Below are 6086 nucleotides of genomic sequence, written 5' to 3'. Positions count from 1 at the left end.
TTTGTGTGATGCTATGTTAATGGAGCATTGCTTATTTTTGTCATTAGTATTCAGGTACATTTCAGGGGTCCTGCTCGGTTTCTCAGATACAGGCGTCTGCATTACTGCCCTGTACTCTCCTCTGTAATTGAGGTGACTTGGAGGCCATGGATTTACCGTTCTGACAATGGTGTGTGCTCGAAAGTTCGATCCTCGCTGGGCTTCTTCTGTAAGAGACATGGCCTGGCTGATGGTAATTTATGATCAGGGAAAATCCATTTGGAGGCCACCAGCGGTGTGAAACGAGAGCACTTGGTGGTAAACAGTACATATGATTTGTGACGGAATCGTTTACAGCCAGAGGAATACGTGACAGGGCTTCCTGCGAGGAAATGTGTGTTGGTGACGGTAAGTGGGTGTCATTTCTGCTGGGAAATATGTTCCTATGGCGGTTGTAAATGACCCTGGTGTAAATGGCCGTGGCAAATATATAGACGCAGGCCTCGTTATATGAGAAATGCAATCAGTGTCTCTCAGAACAAGGCTGTCATTCAAGTGATTCATTGAAACACATCATCCTGAGCACTCTTTTATTGTACTAAGACATTTAAAAAAAAAAAAAATATATATATATATATATATATATATATATATCAAAACAATACACTGATAAAAAAATTTATCTGTAAGGCTGCAGTTTAAAAAAAGCATGATTCTAACAAATAAATCAGTTAACGCCCATCTCTGATTATCAAGCGTACTTATCTTAATCATGAGTGCTATACAGGGATGACTTGTAGGCCAAAACCACGAAATGGGTCAATGGTTTTCTAATGAGTTTTTGGTTAAATGAAATGCATCAGTAATACCCTTGTGACTTGTGAAAAGGGCGTTGCCGGTTGCTTTAACAAGTGGATAAATGGGACGACAGAGGTTGTCACTTGTAAACTCATCTACTCACTAGTCCGATGTTACAGTCTCATGTTTAGAACAGCTCTTGTGAAATATTCTAACTCAAAATCTTTTTTTCTTTTTTTTTATATAAACACTGAAGGTTGTCGTAAGCTTAGTGATAGTGACACTTAAGTCGTGACTGTGGTTTAGTAGGCCTATGCTTATTTATAGCCAAAGCTTTGTATGAAGGTAGATCACCGGAAACGAGACTGGGCATCCATGTGGTCATTCACATTTTTATTTATTTATTTCCCTCTTGTGTTGCTTTCAGTGCTAAATGACAAAGTGTACTACTGTTTTACTGTTGAGCAGGATTAATATTAGTGTGTTTAAACACTTTGCTAGTAAATAAGATTAAAGAGACCAGCAGTTTTCTTTAAACTGAGGACAGATGACAAGCAGTGGAGCAAAAAGGGTATCTTACCTTCAAGGGATACAGTTGTTCACCCTAAAATTGTTTCAAGTCTGTATGAGTTTATTTCTTCTGTTGAACATACAAAAATAAATTTTGAAGAATGTTGGTAACCAGACAGTTAACAGCACCCATTGACTTCCATAGTAGGAAAGAAAATACTATGGAAGTCAATGAGGACCATTGACTGTTTGGTTACCAACATTCTTCAAAATATATTATTTTGTGTTCAACAGAAGAAAGAAATTCATACAGGTTTGGAACAACATGAGGGGACAGAATTTTCATTTTTGGTTGAACTATCCCTTTAACTAGGGTTTCTAGTAGGCTACACAAATAGTAACACTTACTAGAGCTGTGCAATTAGGTTCAACTGTTGCACATTGTCAGCTAAAAAGTTTTCAGTATAGGACATTTGTTAGATTTTGCAGTGTATGCTGGACAAAACGGTTTATTCAATGCTGACATATAATGAAAATGCTATGGCATTTGAATATGGCCATCATTCAATATCATGGAATGCTTATCAAATTACCACAGTACTGTCACAGTACTTTTTTGTAAGAATATAATACTTGTATGATTTCTTGGTAGCTTAAAAAAAATCTCCTTACAAGCTGGTCTCATCTCAAGATGCTATAGGACATCTGCACAATTTTCCACCCAAAAGATAATTTAAAGACCATCAGGTACAGTATATGCTTCATTTAGTAAGTAAAATACATAGAATCGGAGCATACTTGCAGGTTGTCCTTCACAAGCACTGCACAAATCAAAGTAGGCTATAAGTTGCTTGGGGGTAAAGAACGTGGGGTTTAAGAGTCAGCAAAACCATTTAATTCTCTCTGGTCAGCATGTTTCAGGCAGAAAGTGTAATGGCCTTTTGTTACAGATTATACATAGAAAGGTGAAACATCTAAAATTATACATAACTTGAGTCACTGTGGAATTCACTGTGCACACATCAAAATTGAATCTGTCATTATTTTGTTGATGCAGCCATGTTTGTTATCTTGCGCCATTTGCTAATGTCTTGCCTGAATTAAATACATTGCTATGCTAAGAGCTTTTAGAAAATGCAACGGTTGTGGGAATAGGCATCATAGTCTCGGCTCGCTCGCCAAGAAAGTGGCATTAAAAGCTCTTGTTCAAAGGCTCATGTGAGGTACGTTGAACCCAGCGGCACATGTGGGGTTCAGATCCTCGAGTCAGCACACAAGATTTGCTGATTCCAGGGGAGGTTTGTATCCAGACGCCATGTTTAATTGTTTACTCAGAGAACAGGTGCAGCAACAAACACCTCCAAAATCATAATGGCTGTTTTTTGTATCTTTGTTGTTTTCAGAGATTATTTTCCCTTGAGTTCAATTACTCCTATTTAGGTCTCACTCAGCAAAACGACAGAACAAAGAAGAAAAGGACAAATGTGGTTCCAAACACTCATCACTCAATCATGTCACTATAATATGGTTTATCATCCATGAGCGCTATTGTTAATTTTCACACATTAAATGAATGAATGAAAATTGTCAGACACAGTTGGCATGAACAAAAATTGCGCTAGTCTTTTCTTCCTTATTGTGAAACGGGCCGGCTTCGCGAACAAGAAAAGAAAATGTAGGGCGGGACTTGATTTTGTCTGTATCATTTTCCTACTAAAATCCAATGTCTGTCCGACGTTGGATGTTGACGTCATTCCGACGTTGGGTTAAAGGGATACTCCACTTTTTTTGGAAATAGGCTCATTTTACAACTCCCCCAGAGTTAAACAGTTGAGTCTTACCGTTTTCGAATCCATTCAGCCGATCTCCGGGTCTGGCGGTACCACTTTTAGCATAGCTTAGCATAGATCATTGAATCGGACAGGACCATTAGCATCTCTCTCAAAAAAATGACCAAAGAGTTTCGATATTTTTCCGGCGCTGCGTCATATCATTACGCCTGCTGGACTCATGGTACGGCAGCAAAGTTTCTTTATTACGCAGGAATGAGAGTATAGTTCCTAGCCATATCAGCCTAGAAAATCGCAACTTTACATTTTCCGTCGGTCTTAGTACACGATGTAACTACAGAAAAGTAAAGTTTTAAATAGGAAAAATATCGAAACTCTTTGGTCATTTTTTTGAGAGAGATGCTAATGGTCCTGTCCAATTCAATGATCTATGCTAAGCTATGCTAAAAGTGGTACCGCCAGACCCGGAGATCGGCTGAATGGATTCGAAAACGGTAAAACTCGACTGTTTAACTCTGGGGGAGTTGTAAAATGAGCCTATTTCCAAAAAAAGTGGAGTATCCCTTTAAGACGTCAACCCGACTTTAATTTCCAACCAAAATCCAACGTCTGCAACCAAAATCATCCACTGACTGACGTTACTACTTTCTTCTCAAGGACCTTGACAGAAATGTAGTGGAGTAAAAAGTACGATATTTGTCTTTCAAATGTAGTGAAGTTAAAGTAAATTGTTTCCAGAAAAAATAATACTCAAGTAAAGAACAGATACTCAAGTAAATGTACTTTGTTACTGTCCACCTCTGATTAATCTCACATAGCCCACATGACCTTGAACTTATTTTTAAATAAGAGAGAAAGTCCAATTAAATGCTAGGGCAGGGAAAGTTTTGTGACACGTGTTTCTCCCAGTGTGGCGTGCTCACCCTGTCCTCTGGGTGGCGTTACAGTCGAGCCTTCCGTCAGACGGATTATTACTGAGCAGGACAGCTCTCAGATCTGGATAAGATAAAATAATGGACACAGGACTGTCTCATCTAGGTCAGTGTATGATGGAAGAGAAAACACATATATTACCACTAGTGTCACAGCTGAAGGTTTTACTGGCTCATATGGCTGTATGGATTGATGTTCTCTGTGCAAGGCCAGTCTGTCCACTGCATCATTCTCAAGGCTCATGTGTGCTTTCACATAAACGAAGGCTTTTCCACACAATTTTACAGTAATTTATACTTTTTCTTATTGTATAGGCCTTGGCTAGTTGTCACACTCTATATTTATTTATTTGATGTAGGCCTATCTTTAAAGTCTTGGCATTGACCCAACCCACTGCGCAATGTGACTTCGGAGTGACATCTTTTCTATGTAATTTTTGGACTTCCAATTTCGGTCCACTGAAGGGGTTGTTTTGTAACGCCAGGCGACGTCTTTTTTCGACGTCTACCGCACGTCTAATGTTGACGTCCGTGGGACCTCCGCGTAAGGGCTATTTATAGTCCAAATGTGGTCGGTTGTGGACGTCTTTTCAACATCAAATTTAGACTAATTTTAGACGTCGTTTTTATACAACTTCTATAACTGTAGTAAATCAAAAAAATATTACATATTAATCATGTAAATTTCCTGCCCCTGTCATAGACGTCCCAAAAAATTACCCAGTTAAAAGGTAAAATGTTGAACGTCAATATCACGTCAAAGTTGGGTCATGGTTGGACGTCCAAATAGTGGACCTAGTTTGGACGTCGAATAGATGTCCAGAATTGGTCATGGACACAATATCGACATGATCTGCACGTCTATGCAACGTCCAATGTTTAGTGGGAAACAGTGAACATCTCACATGGGAAAATCAGACACACATTGTCACATTATGGAGTAATTAGCCAGCCTAAGAAAACTATAAAGGGATAGTTGACCTAAAAATAAAAAGTCATTCATTATTTACCCTGGTGTTACTCTAATACCGCAGTTTTTTGGACTACAAAAGGAGAAAAGAGTGTATTAAACATAATATTCTTACATAATACCACCAAAGCAAATATTAATCAGTTTTTTGATGCATGTTAAATCAGGTGCTCATTTAGGTAAAGTAATAAAGAGGTGGAGAGGAGAGTTCACAGCTCCAAACCTCTCGCGGTCCGCTGCCATGCAGACACACACAGTATAAATGATAAATCTCAAGACGCACGCTGTGTTCTGACAGGCCATCTCCGTCCTCACCTCAGCCTTGAGCTCAGCAAGGTCAGTAGATCACGGCCCTCTCTTCTCATGGTCCTGTCCGCTCTCACCTCGCCTGTCCAGATGGCCTTCTGGGGAAGAGTAAACATGGTGCACTGTATATTTAGTGTTGAATAAACAAAAGTCTTTCAGAGAAATTGTTGAATTATCCCAACTAACAGGGAACTCACTCAGAACTTTGATTAACGTTGTGGCAAAAATATCTGGTCATCAAGTTATCATCGTTCATAGAACATAGAACACACTAGCACTTTGAAACCGGTTTTCAAAAGTTTGAGTTTCTAGGGCCCCAAACCACTGTTGTTGTGTAAATGAAAGACCAAAATACATTAAAAGTTTTCAGTTTTTAGTTGAAAATTTGTGTAGTGTAAACAGCCCCTTAGTTTCCTCTTTTAATATTTATTGTTCACTTCCAACAATTCCTGTTTCCACATATCAAAATATTAAATCTTTCAAATATTTTTCATTCAAGAATAATCAAGGTTTAAATGAAAACATAGGGACACTTTTTGCCATTGAGATGACTTGGAAAAAGTATCAGAATCAACCTGAATCCACGCCTATTACAAACATAATACATATTCATTTGTCATTCCTTATTGTGAATGATTCATCAGTGCACAGTACAATACAAATATTTTCCAAATTGTTTGTTTTTATAATTTTTTTTCAAAATGTAGTGACTTGCTATTTCTATGAAATTACTTTCCTTTTTTACAGACATCTTATATCAGCCATGGAAGCTAGTTGTGTTCAGTGGAAGAGGAAAATGAA

The sequence above is a fragment of the Leuciscus leuciscus genome, assembly GCF_965113295.1.
Source record: "Leuciscus leuciscus genome assembly, chromosome: 16".
Classification (NCBI taxonomy): Eukaryota; Metazoa; Chordata; class Actinopteri; order Cypriniformes; family Leuciscidae; genus Leuciscus; species Leuciscus leuciscus.
This window is presented reverse-complemented; position numbering follows the sequence as displayed.